The sequence below is a fragment of the Lepus europaeus genome, chromosome 17, assembly GCF_033115175.1.
Source record: "Lepus europaeus isolate LE1 chromosome 17, mLepTim1.pri, whole genome shotgun sequence".
Classification (NCBI taxonomy): domain Eukaryota; kingdom Metazoa; phylum Chordata; class Mammalia; order Lagomorpha; family Leporidae; genus Lepus; species Lepus europaeus.
The window spans coordinates 11,839,653-11,859,653 of NC_084843.1; positions in this window are offsets into that span (position 1 = coordinate 11,839,653).

Below are 20,001 nucleotides of genomic sequence, written 5' to 3' on the forward strand. Positions count from 1 at the left end.
CTCTCCCTCTTTCTTTCTCTGCCTCTCTTTGTCTGTGTAACTCTGACTTTCAAGTAAATAAAAATATCTTTCAAAAAAAATGCTTTACCTTACCTTCCGATCTGAAGTGCGAGAGGCTTTGAAAAATCCATGGGCCATGCACATTCTCTCTCCCATTTTCCAAGAGCTTTTGAAAGACTCTGTATGTGAGAATGTCGTAAAGAGCGTAAACAGTGACACACTCAGTACGCGGGCAGACCGCTGTGCTCAGTTCACAGTGACACACTCAGTACGCGGGCAGACCGCTGTGCTCAGTCCCCGGTGACACACTCAGTACGCGGGGCAGACCGCTGTGCTCAGTTCCCGGTGACACACTCAGTACGCGGGGCAGACCGCTGTGCTCAGTTCACAGTGACACTCAGTACGCGGGGCAGACCGCTGTGCTCAGTTCCCGGTGACACACTCAGTACGCGGGCAGACCGCTGTGCTCAGTTCCCGGTGACACACTCAGTACGCGGGCAGACCGCTGTGCTCAGTTCCCGGTGACACACTCAGTACGCGGGCAGACCGCTGTGCTCAGTTCCCGGTGACACACTCAGTACGCGGGCAGACCGCTGTGCTCAGTTCCCGGTGACACACTCAGTACGCGGGCAGACCGCTGTGCTCAGTTCCCGGTGACACACTCAGTACGCGGGCAGACCGCTGTGCTCAGTTCACGGTGACACACTCAGTATGTGGGCAGACTGCTGTGCTCAGTTCCCGGTGACACACTCAGTACGCGGGCAGACCGCTGTGCTCAGTTCCCGGTGACACACTCAGTACGCGGGCAGACCGCTGTGCTCAGTTCCCGGTGACACACTCAGTACGCGGGCAGACCGCTGTGCTCAGTTCACGGTGACACACTCAGTACGCGGGCAGACCGCTGTGCTCAGTTCACGGTGACACACTCAGTACGCGGGGCAGACCGCTGTGCTCAGTTCCCGGTGACACACTCAGTACGCGGGGCAGACCGCTGTGCTCAGTTCACAGTGACACACTCAGTACGCGGGGCAGACCGCTGTGCTCAGTTCCCGGTGACACACTCAGTACGCGGGCAGACCGCTGTGCTCAGTTCCCGGTGACACACTCAGTACGCGGGGCAGACCGCTGTGCTCAGTCCACAGTGACACACTCAGTACGCGGGGCAGACCACTGTGCTCAGTTCACGGTGACACACTCAGTACGCAGGCAGACCGCTGTGCTAAGTTCACTGTGACATACTCAGTACGCGGGTAGACCGCTGTGCTCAGTTCCCGGTGAAACACTCAGTATGCGGGCAGACCGCTGTGCTCAGTTCACAGTGACACACTCAGTACGCGGGGCAGACCGCTGTGCTCAGTTCACGGTGACACACTCAGTACGCAGGCAGACCGCTGTGCTCAGTTCACTGTGACATATTCAGTACGCGGGTAGACCGCTGTGCTCAGTTCCCGGTGACACACTCAGTACGCGGGCAGACCGCTGTGCTCAGTTCACAGTGACACACTCAGTACGCGGGCAGACCGCTGTGCTCAGTTCCCGGTGACACACTCAGTACGCGGGCAGACCGCTGTGCTCAGTTCCCGGTGACACACTCAGTACGCGGGCAGACCGCTGTGCTCAGTTCCCGGTGACACATCAGTACGCGGGCAGACCGCTGTGCTCAGTTCCCGGTGACACACTCAGTACGCGGGCAGACCGCTGTGCTCAGTTCACGGTGACACACTCAGTACGCGGGGCAGACCGCTGTGCTCAGTCCACAGTGACACACTCAGTACGCGGGGCAGACCGCTGTGCTCAGTCCACAGTGACACACTCAGTACGCGGGGCAGACCGCTGTGCTCAGTCCACAGTGACACACTCAGTACGCGGGGCAGACCGCTGTGCTCAGTCCACAGTGACACACTCAGTACGCGGGGCAGACCGCTGTGCTCAGTCCACGGTGACACACTCAGTACGCGGGCAGACCGCTGTGCTCAGTTCCCGGTGACACACTCAGTACGCGGGCAGACCGCTGTGCTCAGTTCCCGGTGAAACACTCAGTACGCGGGGCAGACCGCTGTGCTCAGTTCCCGGTGACACACTCAGTACGCGGGGCAGACCGCTGTGCTCAGTCCACGGTGACACACTCAGTACGCGGGCAGACCGCTGTGCTCAGTTCCCGGTGACACACTCAGTACGCGGGGCAGACCGCTCTGCTCAGTTCCCGGTGACACACTCAGTACGCGGGGCAGACCGCTGTGCTCAGTTCCCGGTGACACACTCAGTACGCGGGGCAGACCGCTGTGCTCAGTTCCCGGTGACACACTCAGTACGCGGGCAGACCGCTGTACTCAGTTCCCGGTGACACACTCAGTACGCGGGGCAGACCGCTGTGCTCAGTTCACAGTGACACACTCAGTACGCGGGGCAGACCGCTGTGCTCAGTTCACAGTGACACACTCAGTACGCGGGCAGACCGCTGTGCTCAGTTCACGGTGACACACTCAGTACGCGGGCAGACCGCTGTGCTCAGTTCCCGGTGACACACTCAGTACGCGGGCAGACCGCTGTGCTCAGTTCCCGGTGACACACTCAGTACGCGGGGCAGACCGCTGTGCTCAGTTCCCGGTGACACACTCAGTACGCGGGCAGACCGCTGTGCTCAGTTCACGGTGACACACTCAGTACGCGGGGCAGACCGCTGTGCTCAGTCCACAGTGACACACTCAGTACGCGGGGCAGACCGCTGTGCTCAGTCCACAGTGACACACTCAGTACGCGGGGCAGACCGCTGTGCTCAGTCCACAGTGACACACTCAGTACGCGGGGCAGACCGCTGTGCTCAGTCCACAGTGACACACTCAGTACGCGGGGCAGACCGCTGTGCTCAGTCCACGGTGACACACTCAGTACGCGGGCAGACCGCTGTGCTCAGTTCCCGGTGACACACTCAGTACGCGGGGCAGACCGCTGTGCTCAGTCCACAGTGACACACTCAGTACGCGGGGCAGACCGCTCTGCTCGGTGCACAGTGACACACTCAGTACGCGGGCAGACCGCTGTGCTCAGTTCCCGGTGACACACTCAGTACGCGGGGCAGACCGCTGTGCTCAGTCCACAGTGACACACTCAGTACGCGGGGCAGACCGCTGTGCTCAGTTCCCGGTGACACACTCAGTACGCGGGGCAGACCGCTGTGCTCAGTTCACAGTGACACACTCAGTACGCGGGGCAGACCGCTGTGCTCAGTTCACAGTGACACACTCAGTACGCGGGCAGACCGCTGTGCTCAGTTCCCGGTGACACACTCAGTACGCAGGCAGACCGCTGTGCTCAGTTCCCGGTGACACACTCAGTACGCGGGCAGACCGCTGTGCTCAGTTCCCGGTGACACACTCAGTACGCGGGGCAGACCGCTGTGCTCAGTTCCCGGTGACACACTCAGTACGCGGGCAGACCGCTGTGCTCAGTTCCCGGTGACACACTCAGTACGCGGGCAGACCGCTGTGCTCAGTTCACGGTGACACACTCAGTACGCGGGGCAGACCGCTGTGCTCAGTCCACAGTGACACACTCAGTACGCGGGGCAGACCGCTGTGCTCAGTCCACAGTGACACACTCAGTACGCGGGGCAGACCGCTGTGCTCAGTCCACAGTGACACACTCAGTACGCGGGGCAGACCGCTGTGCTCAGTCCACAGTGACACACTCAGTACGCGGGGCAGACCGCTGTGCTCAGTCCACGGTGACACACTCAGTACGCGGGCAGACCGCTGTGCTCAGTTCCCGGTGACACACTCAGTACGCGGGGCAGACCGCTCTGCTCAGTTCCCGGTGACACACTCAGTACGCGGGCAGACCGCTGTGCTCAGTTCCCGGTGACACACTCAGTACGCGGGCAGACCGCTGTGCTCAGTTCACAGTGACACACTCAGTACGCGGGGCAGACCGCTGTGCTCAGTTCCCGGTGAAACACTCAGTACGCGGGGCAGACCGCTGTGCTCAGTTCCCGGTGACACACTCAGTACGCGGGGCAGACCGCTGTGCTCGGTTTTTATTTCTTTGGTCAGGATTGATCTTGAGCATTGGCATATGGTGAAGGACTATTTCTTCTTTTCATTTATGAATATCTTTTTTAAAATTTTTTTTACTTTTTAATTTTGACAGGCAGAGTGGATAGTGAGAGAGAGAGAAAGACAGAGAGAAAGGTCTTCCTTTGCCATTGGTTCACCCTCCAATGGCCACCGCAGCCAGCGCGCTGTGGCTGGCATACCGCGCTGATCCGAAGCCAGGAGCCAGGTGCTTCTCCTGGTCTCCCATGGGGTGCAGGGCCCAAGCACCTGGGCCATTCTCCACTGCACTCCCTGGCCACAGCAGAGAGCTGGACTGGAAGAGGGGCAACCGGGACAGAATCCGGCGCCCTAACCGGGACTAGAACCCGGTGTGCCGGCGCCGCAAGGTGGAGGATTAGCCTGTTAAGCCACAGCGCCAGCCATTTATGAATATCTTGTTTATGTCCTTGATTCAAATTTCGACCAGATTTGTCATACACAGTAGAGTGTTTTTAACTGTTTTTTTTTTTTCCCATTAAAACTTTTGAATTTCAATGTTATAAAATTTTGCTTTGTTGCCATTCTCAGAAAGGCCATTTCCATCAAATATTATACAAATACTTATCTATCTTTTGTTAGTATTTTAACTTGATTTTTTAAAATGCATATGAAATTTAACTTGATATAAGTTGTCTAAGCTTTTCTTCTCCCAAGTGATTATCGTCAGATTCTTTATTGAATGGTCTTAAATTTCTTGCTTGATTTGAAATCCCAGTCTCATTATATACCAAAATGCCTTATGTCTGTTTCTGAATTTCATAGCCTATTAAATTAGTTTATCTCTTTTGGGTTCAGTTCTAATCATCAGAGTTTTTATACATTTTTTTACAGTTGGAAAGGCATGATCTCTTATTTGTCTTTTCTCTCCTCTTTTTTTCTGGTTACTCTTACATGCAGAGTCTTCAAATGAACTGCAGTCAAGTTTGAAAAAAGATTGGAATTTTGATTGGAATTGCATTGTTTGCATTTTTTCATAGAAGTTGCCAGCATTAATGTCTCCAGGTATCAGATCTTTCCATCTTGGGTCACAGTGTTTTTGTTTTGTTTTATTTTTTTTATTTTTTTATTTTTTTTGACAGGCAGAGTGGACAGTGAGAGAGAGAGACAGAGAGAAAGGTCTTCCTTTTGCCGTTGGTTCACCCTCCAATGGCCGCCGCGGTAGCGCGCTGCGGCCGGCGCACCGCGCTGTTCCGATGGCAGGAGCCAGGTGCTTCTCCTGGTCTCCCATGGGGTGCAGGACCCAAGGACTTGGGCCATCCTCCACTGCACTGTTTTGTTTTATTTTAAAGATTCATTTATTTATTTGAAAGTCAGAGTTACAGAGAAAGAGAGGCAGAGTCAGAGAAAGAGAGAGAGAGAGTGAGGAGAGAGAGAGAGAGAGAGGGAGAGAGAAGGAGAGAGAGAGAGAGAGTGATACCTTCCATTCACTGGTTCACTCCTCAAATTGCCTCAATGGCCAGGGCTGGGACAGGCGGAAGCCAGGAGCCAGGAGCTTCTTCCGGGCCTTCCACGCAGGTGCAGGGGCCTAAGGACTTGGGCCATCTTCCTCTGCTTTTCCGGGTGCATTAGCAGGGAGCTGGACCAGAAGTGGAGCAGCTGGGACTAGAACCAGCGCACATATAGGATGCTGGAGCTGCAGGTGGCTGCTTTGCCCACCACAGCGCTGCCCCGCTCCCGGCCTGTTCTTCACAATTATTTAGCTATCCTTTTGTATTCCTTAGTAGCATTTCCTGGTCTCTATCACATAGAGAAGTTCGTTTCCAGGAAGTATGTTCTGTGGTTGTTTTGATGCATGTGTTTTCTAAATGGTTACAGACATATCATTGACTTTTGTGAACTGATTTTATAACCACCCACTTTACTGAGTACTCTTATTAACTCTAATATTTCCCCTCAGTAGAGAGTTTTATCATCTGAAAATGATAATGATTTTTCTGGGCAATTTCCAGCATTCATTCCTGTTGGGTCATTTTTTTTTTTTTTTTTTTTTACTGTATTAGCTTGTACTTCTAGAACAATGCTAATCAGTCACAATGAATGAATAAGGACTCTTGCTTCGTCCATGCCTTATAATGGAAGTGTCTTCATGTTAAAAAAATTATTTTATTTTTAATTTTTTGTTTATTTGAAAGGGAGAGATAGGAGAGAGAGAGAGAGAGAGAGAGAGAGAGAGGAGGCGGAGAATGTTCTCATTCACTGGTTCATTCCCCAAATGCCTGCAACCACTAGCGCTGGCCAGACTGAAGCCAGGAACCAGGAATTCCGAGGAACCCATCCACCTGAGCCATCACCGGCTGCTTCCTAGGAAGCTGGGATGCAGGGCAGAGCGGGGACTCCAGCATGGACACGGGTGTCCCAAGCAGCGTCTTCAGGCCCTGTGAAGATGAGCGTGTGTTTTTCTTTCATCACTCAATTTAACAATTACTTCCAATTCAATACTTGTTGAAAATCTGCCATTTCACTTGAGATGGAGACACAGAGGTAAGCTAGAAAAGTTAAGTCACAGCTCTTAGCAATCTAGAAACCACCAAAGAGAAAGAAGAGTGGCTGGACAGTGGCAGGTACTGTCATCCCCTGTGGTCAGGAAATGCCAGAGGGACCACACAGAACTTGTGTCTCTACAGGTCACACTGGGATCATTTGGGAGAGCTGCTGCAAAACAAAGCAAATTCAGAACCTGTGCCCAAGCCCACTAAATCTCTGTGTATGCACGTGTGTGTGCATGTGTGTGCACGTGTGAGTGCATGTGTGTACGTGTGCATGTGTACATGCGTGTGCACATCTGCATGTGTGTATGCATGTGTATTGTGTTTGTGTGTGCATATGTACATGCATGTATGTGCATGTGTACATACATGTGTGCGCGTGTGCGTATGTGCGTGTGTGCATGTATGTGTGCTTGTGCATGCGTGGGTGTGTGTGGGTGTATGTGTGTGAGTGTATGTGCATATGTACACACATGTATGTGCATGTGTGTATATGTGTGAGTGCATGCGTGTGTACGTGTGTGCGTATGTGCATATATGTGCATGCATGTGTGCGTGTGCATGTGTGTTTGTGTGTGTGCATGTGTGGGTACATGCGTGTTTGTGTGTGTGTGTATGTGTGCGCGCGCTGGGGAAAAGGGCGTAGATCAGTCATCCAGATCGATAAGCATCATAGCTAAAATGATTCTGCAATTTGAGCCATGTCTTTCATTTCCTCAGTAGGTGCTTGCTCTTGGCCGGTTCTTTTACAAAACCAGGATGGCTGAAGTCTGCTCAGTGATATCACTGTTATTGTTATTATTATTTTTAAGTTGATGTTTATAAAACTGGCACTGTTGGTGGATGAATTTTGATCAAACTGTCCAACCTATCAATAATTACCTTGTGTTGCCTATCAGATACTAGCAATTGTATTGGTATTTCCTGTAGGTCATCCGATCTAATTTCCATAACTACTCCGTGAAGTTGGTCTATGCATCCCATTCTACAAGCCCAGAGAAGTTAAGGAAGCTGTTTAAAATCACACAGCGAGTAAGCGTGGTAGCAGGGCAGATTCAGTCTGAACTCTAATCTGACTGCAGGCAGTCTTGGCTCTGTCTCACTTACCTGTTTCTCACCACAGACCCACGACGGGGAGTAAAGCCCGCCCAGTTCTCAGGCCCATAGAGCAGGGGCCCTCAGACCATCAGCATCACCCAGGGGCCAGGACAGGCGAGTCCTCGGGTCCCCAGGCCACCGGCACCAGAAACTGCAGGGCAGTAGTGCACCACGCTGGGGACAGCAGGGACGAGGAGCTTGCACTGAGCACCGGCTCTCCAGCAGAGCCAGCCATCCCACAGTCAGAAGGGCAGGGTTGCTAATCCCCTCATTTCCTGTTTCTGCAGAAGCCATGTTGGAGCCTCTGGGGCCTGGGGCGAACACATCCCCTGAAGCACTGCAGACAGCAGGTGGCTGTGTCTGGGCTCCCCAGGGCTCTGAGGACAGCTGGCGGCCTTAACCACCGTGCTCTGTCCCATCCCGCCCATCCCTGGGGATGAGTCCTGATGTCTCCTCCCCTGTGGAATGTTCCCATGGAGGATGGGTGCAGAAGGGGGCCAGAGCTGGGACATGGCTCTGGGGAGGGGGTAGAGAGGTGCCCGTGGAGGAGGCTGGGCTCTTGGCTCCTCTGCCACGGGCCCTGCCAGCTGCCCTTCATCTGCAGAGCACCTAGGGTGAGCCGGGGGTTCTGTGTGTCGAGGGCCTTATGGGGGATTATCATAAGGCAAGAATAATGGTGAGATTGTTTGCAGAGCCAAGGTGGAAGATCAGAGCCGGGTGGAGGATTTATTTTGCGGCCACAAAGCCGACGGGGGGGCTCTTCCCAAGTTCACTGACTGTGGCGCCAAGTCTGCGCGCTTGGAAACACTCCTGGACAACACCGGCGGATGCCCGGCTAATACTGCGCACACCTCTCTATCGCCAGGCGTCCAATTCCCAGCGAATTTTGCAATATAGCGACAGTAATGGAAAGCAAAATGATCTCTAAATAATGGTTTAAGATGGCTACTTGATAAAGGGCACTGCAATAATTATGATCAATGGAGCATGGATTCAATATATATTGCCCATTTAGATGCAGCAGATTAGCTTAACAGCTTTCTTTAATGTTCTGAGTATTTTGCGTGTGTGTGCGTGTGTGTGTGCGTGCATGGGTGTGTAAGAGAGGGAGGAAAGAAGGGAGCAGGGAGGAGCAGGGAGGGAGCAGAGCGGTCTGCAGGCTGCTAGGTGCACCGTCCTGCTTCCTGTTGATCCGCCTGGCCGAGGTGCTGCGGAGGAAGGAAAAGTTGAACTTCCGAAGTCCTGTGATCCATCCCCTGGGGACAGTCCTGGGCAGACACAGGCCCTTCGCCGGGGGAGGGGCGTCAGGGGAAGCGGGAGACTCCCGAGATGGGCTCCGTTGCTTTGGAGAAGGCACTTCTGGATGGTGTTTGGGTGCAATTCCAGAAATCAGCCTTGTAGGCAGCCGGCCAGGGGGACCCCTCCCGTCCCGGAGCCCGGGCGCCAGGAGCTAAGCGAGCTGGACAGCACTTGCTTGGAGAAGTGGGGCGAGCTGTGGAAATGTATTTTACCAGGAGGGGAAATGATTTAGTTGACATCGGTCCTAATCCTCCCATCCTGAGCCCTCAAGGAGGGAAATTTCCCGTGACAGCCTGTCGAGAAATCTGGGTCTGTTCCCTACATTTTTGTTTCTGGGTTGATCCCAGGTAACGTCCAGGGTCTGTGATCAGCGTGTAATGATGAGGGCCGTGTGCCAGATGGGCTGAAATTCCTCGGGATAATGAGGATAAAATGATTGCAGTCTTAGTACTGACTTGCTTTGATTTGTCAGTTAACATCGAGGCCCCTTCTCCACCCTTTCATGAAAGGACATCACTAGGAAGTGTCACTGTTCCACATGACGAGGAGCCAGGCCCCTGAAGCTGCTAATCTCCGCTGAGGTCCCCGCAGATTGGAGTGGCTAATTGACTCTGTGATTTTCAGGCCTGGAAAGGCCGCTGGAGTCTGGATGATAACTGTGACAGCCATGTTTTGGCTGAGCACCTACTATGCACCGGGTGGTTTAGCCCAGGGCTTCTCAAGCGCTGATGTACACACAGATGCTGCTGGATGTTGATTAAAGGTGGATTCGATTCTGATGCCGAAGGTCTGGGTGGGGCCTGAGGGTCCACATAAGGTCCTAGGTGGTGCCAGTGATGTAGCCAAGGCCCAGTGCCAAATCTCCCTTGAGTCTCACGTGAAGCCCAAAAGCAGGTCTATCATTAATTCCATTCTACAGAGGTAGAAGTGAATGGAAGCTTCAAGAGGTTGAGGGCCTGGCAGAATGTGTCACAGCTCTGCCCTGACACCTGTGAGCGTCCCAGCTGGGCACTCCCTTCCCCCATCCTCCTCCCTCCCCGCCACAGCGACCAAGGAGCTGTGCACAGGGCATGCGTTATGGAGTCATGCGACTGGACTCCTGGGTGACTGCTTGGAGGCGAGGTGTCCCTCCAGGTCACCCAACCCCGAAGACATGCACAGGACGGCAGCTGCTGTGGAAAGCTCCCCAGCCCTTGGGTCTGTCGCTGCACAAGCTGGCGGCATCGCCCTGACAATCACAGCAGCCTCTCAGCCACTGTGCTCGGGCTGTTGTATGTTCATCACATAGCTCGTTTGCCTCCGCTCCTCTGATATAACCCAACTGCGCACTGCTTATCCGATGGGGCCACGAAGGAAATGCATGGGAGTTAGGACACTCTGGGAGCCTGGGAGAGGGCCAGGTGATGTCTATGGGCTCTGCACCTTCAAAGTAGCAGAACTGGGTCTTGGGGCTCTGTGCAGAGCTCATCAACACCTCACAACAATTTTCAAATGCTCCAGGCTTGATTAAACCCAAAGGGCAGTTTGCCAAGTGCTTCCTCCCCCACCTTAATTGTTTAGATTGTGTAGAATTTGAGTAAAATTTAATCCAGATGTTTCTGATTCGTTTAAGTTTAAATCACCAGAAAATGCTCTTAAGTCGCTATTTGATGTTGAAGAGGTTTCTCAAGCATTCTCCCCCTTCCAAATAGCAGAGGTCACAGTTGGGCAGGGGGAAGCGGCTCCCACGCACCTCCAGGTTGTGGCTGATTTGATTTGAAAACCCATTTTTGTGAAATCTGAGTCAGAGCTCCATTTCACTTTGACCTGCTGTTCAAATCCCTGCCTGGACCATCTCGAAGGGAGAGCTGGAGTAATTTGCAGGCAGTTGCTATCAGGGATTCTTGTCTGAAAAAACAATACCCCCAGGCCTGGGCTTCTCAGCCTCCTGATCTGATTGGAGCTGGCAAGTGGCCACTCCCTTCCTTAATGAGAGGAAAAGCAATTTGGGCCAGGTGAGCTGCTGATTTCGTTTTGTTGTGCTACGGGAATATTTGCTCAGTCAGTCTGGAACCAGGTTTCTGAGAACTGATGGGTGAGTTCTTTCGCAGGGCCGTCATCTACAGCCAAGGGCAGTGTGAACAGCACCTGGGAACTTGCTGGAAGTGTGAATTCACAAGAGCCATCCTAGACAGACTGAACTAGAAACTGGCAGTGAGGCCCAGCAACCGGCGTTATCCTAAGCCCTCCAGGTCATTTTGATGCACCCTGAAATTTGAGAATCGCTCTGTGGTCTAGGTCTTTGGCTAATACTTGTCTTAGTAATTCACGGTGCTTACTTTGTGGGGATGCATGAGATAACGTTGTCATATGATTCAAGACACCCACATCCAGGCCATAGACACACACAGGGCTGTACGAGTGACCTTTTACGACTGAGTGAAGAGCAGAAGAGATCCAACAGCCAGGTGCGCTGACTTCTCCCTCTGCGAGTTGACTTTCTTCTTTGCTCACCAGCGTCTGCGTTGAGTGGTGTTAGTGGCTGTGGCTTCACCACCAGGAGGGCTGTTCCAAACAGCTGCGCCCTGGATGTAAACATTTTTCTGATGTCACTGTCATTTTCTGGAGCTTGGAAAACACCATTTCCTCCATCTTCAGGGTGTGCCTAAAGGGATCACCGGGCTTGGCAGGTTGCTGGGATGGGGTCCCCTTCCTCCCCGAGTTCATTCATCCAGCTTCACATTGTTAAAAGTGAATTGAGGCCGACACTGTGGCTCAATAGGCTAATCCTCTGCCTGCGGCGCCCTCACCCCAGGTTCTAGTCCTGGTCGGGGCGCTGGATTCTGTCTCAGTTGCCCCTCTTCCAGGCCAGCTCTCTGCTGTGGCCCGGGAGTGCAGTGGAGGATGGCCCAGGTCCTTGGGCTCTGCACCCGCATGGGAGACCAGGAGAAGCACCTGGCTCCTGGCTTCGGATTAGCGCAGCGCACCAGCCGCAGCGGCCATTGGGGGGTGAACCAATGGCAAAGGAAGACCTTTCTCTCTGTCTCTCTCTCTCACTGTCCACTCTGCCTGTCAAAAAAAAAAAAAAAAAAAGCGAATCGAGCTGCTGCTGCATTCTGGTGCCGGCCTGGTGCACATGTGGCCCATAAAACAAGGCTCACACGAGAGCATGTCCAGTGACAGTGGAGAGGACGGTGGCCTGGGGTGGGTGGGGCTGGTCATCCAGGGCTTCCCAGAGAAGGTGACGCCTGGGTCTCAGAGGATGGGGAAGGGTTTCTGGTAGCCAGGGGTGGTGCATGAAGAAGGCATGGAGCTGGGAGCCAGCACTGTGTGCATTTGAGAAAGTCCTGGGTTCAGGGAGTAGGGCAGAGAGCTGAAGCTAGAGACGTGAGGGTGGCCAGTTTACCAGGGGTCAGGAGCAAGATCCTCCTAATGCTATTTATACTCAGTGGCCCCCAAGAATCACACAGGCTTGTGCAGCACCTGTCACTCATTTCTCTCCAGCTTCCCCAGCACCCTCGTCGCTTGGAAGGGCAGCACTGCGCGGTGGAGTCAGGAGAGTGAAGGTCAAGCCCCGAGCTTGAGGCACTAAAGATGAGGGATGTCCTGCCAGGCCCACCCACCATGCAGCCCCAGATCCTCGCTGGGCATCTGACGTGCTGAGCTCTCCCTTTGACTCTCTCCTGGCCGTGCCCTTCACAGTCCCAGGATAGAGCGCTCCTCCCTGCTCCCGTGCTCAGTCCCCTGTGCCCTCTGTCCACCACATCCCTCTACCCCTGGCAGATGCTTCACCCCCTGAACCTTCTGTGGCCACTCTGGTCCATGGCAAGTCATCCCCGGAACTCCTGGCGCGTCCTGTCCGTCCCTTGGTTTATGTGACCTCAAGGCATCCTATGTTTCATCCTTTCCTTCCAAAGCCAGAGGGGTTTTCATCTTCTTCTGGAGGATCCTCTGCACAGACGCTGCTGAAGTTCTGCACCCAATGAGCCAACAAATTCAAGAGTGGCGACCCAGGAGGCTGGTGCCTGCTGCGGCTTTGGAAAGGGTTGTTCTAATGACCCGGTTTCATTTTTCAGAGGGAAAATGAGCCATAAACCATGGCGCTGTGTTACCAGGTTAACCAAACCAGAAGCTCTTTTCCTTTGAGTGCAGGAGGGAGGAGATTTGGAAATGGAGGTGTGCATTTCCTGCATGTCAATCTAATCAGAGGACTCCCTGTTTAAAATGTTCCACGGGGGCCAGCGCTGTGGTGTAGTGGGTAGAGCCACCACTTGCAGTCCCGACATCCCATATGGGCACCGGTTCAAGTCCTAGCTGCTCTACTTCTGATCCAGCTCCCTGCTATGGCCTAGGAAAGCAGTGGAAGATGGCCCAAGTTCTTGGGCCCCTGCACCCACAAGGGAGACTCCGAAGAAGCTCCTGGCTTCTGGATTCAGATCGGTGCAGCTCCAGCCATTGCGGCCAACTGGGGAGTGAATGAGCGGACGGAAGATCTCTCTGTCTCTCTTTCTCTCTGCTTCTCCTGTCCCTGTGTGACTCTGACTTTCAAATAAATAAATACATTTAAACAAACAAACAAAATTCCACAGCAGCACATTCCTTCCAGGATGAGGTTCAGGCTCATTATGACCTCAGCCCTGCACAGTGTGGGTCTGACCCACTCTAGCTTCCTCTTCCACGCCTCAGCCTGGGGGTCCAGGCTGCCACCCTGCTTAGGGGCTCCTGGGACCACGCATGGGCATCTTCTCTCACCACTGCACCTTAGGCAGCGACCGGGCTCTGCCCCGCCTCTCCCCTCCTCTCCCAAGGCTGGAGCAGAGGGTCACCTGCGGGAGGTGGCTTCTCTGGTCCTCTCGGTCTGACTCCAGCGCCCTCCGGTGTGTCTTGTGGAGCCCCCGTCTGCTGGTTATCGCATTGGTCGCATTGTTTTTGCACTGACTGTTGTTCTCCTTTGATGACGCACTACACTGAGGACCGGAATGCTTTCTTGTTCACGATGGGTAAGTTGAGGCTCTGGATTTTGGGTTCACAGATAAGCGAATGGATAAATACTTTGCTGGAAAGGCGGGAGCAAACCACTTGCGGGTCAGAGCAAGGTTCATTATGCAGCACTTGTTATGGTAAAGCCCTTGGTTGAGATCATCGGTAGCTTTTGGGCACCAGAGCAGGGAGTGCATTTGTACCTCTAATAAAAACATCCTTTACTGTGGGTTCCAGCAAATCCTCTTAAGTGACTCCATTTCTATGCTTTTATTGACATGTATTCTTGCTCCGAAAGCCTGTCGTGACAAGTTCACATTTCAGAGTGCTGGAAGAATGTGCCCGGGCTGAACTTTCTGCCGTTTGCCAGGATGTCAAGTCTTATTCCTGGCAGCGTTTTTTCCCAGCCGGCTTTTCTCTCTCTGATAATGGAAGGTTATAATGGAAAGGCCGCCAGATCTGTCCGCGGCAGCGTGGTGAGTGCGTCGCTCTTATAGCACAGCCGGCGAGAGGTGCCTGGAGCCCCCGGGCCGACTCTGGATGGAACAGAAGAAGCAATTTTGAAAAAGCATGCCAGGCAGAGGGACTGCATCGTCCCGAAGGTTCATGATCAAGAGGCAGGGCCACGGTCGTTCTTTCTTTCAGTGTGGCTCCAAACAGTGGGAGGCGCGAGGTATCTGAACTTTTAACGACGCCCAACCAGAGGGCTTTCTCTGTTGTTGCAAACATTCCCCGAGCACCTAGAGATAAAATCCCTAAGAATTTGCTTCAAAATAACCTGACAGCCAAACATGTGCCAAATATACTAATTAGTCACATTTACAACAACACTGTCAGGGTAAGAAATAGGATGAGGACTTTGGAGATGATAGAATGGGTGATACACAAATATTTTGGGTGAGACATAATCAGTTAATTGGTTTATTAAATTATAAAACCATTGTTTGCCCAAAAGAGCAATAAAACTAACTAAATGAATAGTCACCCCTTTGAAGACTTCTTACATTAATTATATTTATGCATCATTTGCAGTAGGCCTGTTAGACAAAGGGCTCTTATCTTTACACGCCATAGCTACAATGTATTGTGGCACAAATGATGGCACCGACTTTGTGTCTACATAATTACAGAAATCTTATCCCTTTTGTGTTTGCACATCATTTTCGGTTTTTTGGAATAGTTAAACTCCATTTTACTTTTTAATAACATTTTAGAAATCATTGTGATTCAGGTAAACAGAATTTGATTGCTTTGATGGATTGAAAATGGTTAGCTCAGCCCGAGTTTATTTGATTTGTTTCTTCAGGGATTACAAAGAATAGGATTTTATCTCCAGACTGACAAAAGAGACAAACTGCATTTTTGCCTATGCAGTGGCGGAGCTGCTAAAGCCACCGGGCTCCTCCACGAGGGAAAGACGAGGGCAAGACGGTAGGCAGGGGCCAAAGCTGAATTCACGAGCCGAGTAGGTGCTGGGCGAGGCGGTGAGTGGCAGTGGGGCTGCTTTCTTCCTGTTTTACTTAGTGGATTTTTATCATTCTTAGTTTCTAGTAAGAGAAAATCTGGGATATTGTATGATACTATATACGAGGGGACTTCCAAAAGTTCATGGGCAATGGAATTAAAAGATACGTTTATTTTGATGCAAAACATTTTGAAATCTGTGCATACAAGAGATGGCCAAACAATTTGTGGAAAATGTGTATTGTGAAAAATAACTGTGCATGGATCTCGTTTTTTTTTTTTTTTTTTCACCAAAATAATCTAGCTGCTAATCCCATTTTCCACGAACTTTTTGAAGTGCTCTTGAACAACAGATCCCTGGGGAGATCATGTGATGCCCCGAGGCCACTGCCCTTTTTTAGTCATGGTCACTTCAGGCATAGGTGCACCTGCTGGGAGACACTACACCAGCTACTAGCCAGGCTCCCTTAGAGAGACGTGGGTTTCCAGGAAGCTCTGCTCCAGGACCCAGCAGCTGGTGTGGTGTCTCCGACATTGATCATCCTCAGTGTGACCTGACATTGACGAGGCTGAAAGAGACGAGGAACCGGTTGATGTACAACAGAGACGAAAGCCATGACATATTGCAAATACTCTGTCAACTCTCTTGGCACGGGGCCCCCTTACTTCTTGGTTCTTTGGGAGAGTGTCTTTAAGACATGACTTTTTGGGGACGGGAGCTGTTGAGTCATGGTGCCAACCATGTTGGGGGCTGGAAACCATGTGCTTGGGGGGATGGAGTAGGGACTTACAGAAAAAGCCTGGATCCAGGTCCCTGGTCTCATCATCTGTGTGATGGCTCACAGAACATATGCCTTGCTCATCTCAACTTTCCCCTGGGATCCCTGCCATGATTAACTTGGTCCACAGACACCCCTGGCTCAATGCCCAGGATGCAATGTGTGCTTGGTGATGCTACCACGTGTCTAACGAGGGTGTGGCCATTGGCCTGGGGTCCCTTGTCCTGTGGCGGAGAAGGCCAGACACAGATGAGGGACAGTTTTGAAACTCACCAGCACCTTTTTGTCCTACAGGTCCCTAGTGAGGGAGAGCATTTTAACACAGCCCATATAGGCTTATGGGACTTCTTGCTACTTCACGGTGGGTTCTTTTGATTGCCGTGGAAACAGGCCAGTATCTCACAGGTTCTACCCTGTACGCAATCACAGATCCTCAGCAAACAATAACCACCAGGTCAAATCTCATTACGATAGATCCAGTTTGTAAAAAATAAAAACCAGCAACCTAAATTTTTCCTCATGGCATTGAGGTATTCCCTGTTTGCTGGTTAATGATTTTTAAAAAGGGACTGATGGAATAAAAATAACAGTTTGGGCAATCCTTTGTAATTTTATACAATGTCATTTGGTTTTAATATAAGCCTAACAAGGGAAATACATAGGATGAACTCAGAATCTGAGGGGATATTATTCAAAGAAAGCTCTCAGGTCAAGGTAGTTTTTGCTTGATTGTTTTGTTTTTTCTTGAGACAGGCAGGAAAATTGGGGCTGGGGACCTTGTCTACGCACAAGGGTGGGAATGATGAAAGCCACAGTAGGGAGAGAAGGCAGCAAGGTGATGCAGGAAAGAGAAGAACTGGCAGAGCATCCAAGGAGACAGAATCCGTGCTCAGCCTGAGAGTAAGGACGCGAGGAAGAGCAATCTTGTCTACCAAACACGCAGGAAATCGCCCATCCAAATGGTTTCCCACGTGGCCTCTGAAGCTTCACATGTCCCACAGGCCTCCGAATCTCCCCACTGCAATGATTGTCAGTGTCACTCGGGAGGGGTTGAAGCCACCTTACAGACACTGGCCCTCAGAGCCCAGGTGTCTCTCTGTCACCCCACAGCGCACCTGCTGCCTTGTGGTTTCAACCATGCACTTGGGGGCGTGCAACTTGGCTTGCTTCTCTAGATGCTCTCTCTCTTCCGGTGGCCTTTTCTCCACTGTGCTTAGGAAGATCAATAAGAAACAGGAGCCGTGGTGCAGGCGGGGCTGTTCAGGGGCTGGGAGAATGGGGAGGTGGGGAGCAGTGGGCGGACCACATCTAGGGCAGTGCTGTCCACGCAGTTTCCCGGCATCCGTGACTGCGAAGGGTGTCCAAGGATGTGCCTCCCAGATGTCCATGTGAGCACAGTAAGTTTTGATGAGAGTCAGGGGATGATGGGCAGAAGCAGATCAGAGTGCTGAGCAGGCGGATTTGCCAGGTCTGCAGCAGGAAGTTTGCCCTGAGGGCGACAGGTGTGACAGGTGTGGAAACACAGGACCCTGCTTAGGGAGGATCTGCTGCCCACTGTTGGGGGGGTGGGTTGGGCAGAGTGGCCAGCTGGTGTCTCCTGGGGGTCCACCTCCACTGCTGACAGCCTGCTGGTGTGGGGTTGCTCCTTGCCTTGGGGAAATCCACACACAGTGACTGAGCAAGACATGAGATAAAGCCCTGGCCATTGTGCCTCGACAGAGGACCGCTTTAACGGGCAACATGTGCCTCAGAGCGCCCCCTCCTCAAGTCAGCAGAGGCTTGGCAGGTTGCATGGTTCCTCCACACCACCCCCGATTCCTTGCCCTCCCCACATAGGTGTTGATGGCTCATAAACCACTCACAACGCCAATCCATCTCAGCATCAGCTGCCAGGAAACTCAACCCAGGCCAGCAGGAAAGGATCTGAACACGACGCCCAGAGGCAGAGGGAGAAGGGTCCCTAGACAGCAGGTGCTCCGTCTGGTGGCAGCAGAATTGAGGACTTCGCGGGGCAGCTGAGCAGGCAGGGCTGAGGCCGGGCGTGGGTAACAGGAGAGTGGGTGAGGGGCCCTGGCACAGGCGTCCCTACTGTCCAGGGCAGTGTCCTAGTGTGCTCCAGCTACTGCCACACAGTCCCACAGACAGGATGCCTTAGGACCAATCGTTCACTTCTCACCATTCTGAAGTCCAAGGTCAGCAGAGCAGGCAGAGCTCCAGGCAGGACAAGCTGAGGCCGGTGGGGGCGGGAACTGCAACATACGGATTCTCAGGGGACACAAACATTCAGACTGTGGTAGGTAAAATGACACGGTGGGGGCCTGAGCAGCCTAGACCCAACAGATGAGAGAGCAGGCGAACACTTTGGCCCGGCTAGAGAGGGGCATAGCAAAAAGCTGAACGTTGATCCCGGGTCCCCTGACTTCTTATGCCAGGAGCCAGAGCATCTCATGGCCGGCGTCTCACCTGTGTGCAGCATCCAGGCGGTGCCTACTCAGCAGCAGGAGTCTGAATGCATAGGAATGCACCCATGAGGAGTTCCTGCAGCCTGACCCAGGGAGCAGCCCGGCCCGGCCCTGGGAGGACGTGGCTCCCCGCTGCTGTGTGAGTTTGCCCCGGGTGGTCGAAGAGTTGGATGTGTTTGGTGCACCAGGTTGTATCTGGCTCTGAAGACGTCAAGCATTCAGCAGCCTGGTACACAACGCGATGGCTCACGGGCACAATTCCAGCCCACTGACATGCACATAAAGTTATCTGACTAGGTTCTGATGTCTTTGTTTCCCTTTTGCAGTCAGCATGCCACATAAAATTCTACAGTCCTTCTGTCAATCTGCTCGTACAATCGACTCCACCAACTGTCCCCAGAGTGAGAAACAATGACCAATGGTACACAGAGGGTGTTTGTTCACGGAGGAGTAAAATATCCCGAGCACCCCTCTTCCAGGGGAGGACATGGTGTCCGTATTGCTGGAAGGGGATACGTGCATTTATGTTTTTCCTTTTTTTTTTTTTTAAGATTTATTTATTTATTTGAAAGTCAGAGTTACACACAGAGAGAAGGAGAGGCTGAGAAAAAGAGAGAGAGAGAGAGAGAGAGAGGTCTTCCATCCACTGGTTCACTCCTCAATTAGCTGCAAATGGCCAGAGCTGTGCTGATCTGAAGCCAGGAGCCAGGACCTTCTTCCAGGTCTCCCACTTAGGTGCAGGGGCCCATGGACTTGGGCCATCTTCTACTGCTTTTCCAGGCCATAGCAGAGAGCTGGATCAGAAGTGGGGCAGCTGGGCCTCTAACAGGCGCCCATACGGGATGCCATCACTGCAGGCAGTGGTTTTACCCGCTACAACGCATTTAGGTTTTGAGGAAGAAAAATGGCTTGAGAAAAATCCAGGACGAAGGTCTGAAATTTATGAGTCTTTGCACCTAAGGAGGTCAGAGCTGACAATTAATTCCTAATGAAAGCTAAACTTGGAGCCATTTTTTTTTTAGATTTATTTACTTGAAATTCAGAGTTACACAGAGAGAAAGGAGAAGCAGAGAGAGAGAAAGAGAGAGAGAGAGAGAGAGAGAGAGAGGTCTTCCATCCGCTGGTTCACTCCCCAGTTGGCTGCAATGGCCAAGAGCTTTTTCAGGGGCCCAAGGACTTGGGCCACCTTCTACTGCTTTCCCAAGCCGTAGAAGAGAGCCAGATCAGAAGTGGAGCAGCCAGGATTCAAACCGGTGCCCATATGGGATGCCGGCACTGCAGGTGGCGGCTTTACCTGCTATGCCACAGCACTGGCCCATGGAGCAATTTTAATGAAACTTCCTCTTCATTTTTTAAAGACTTA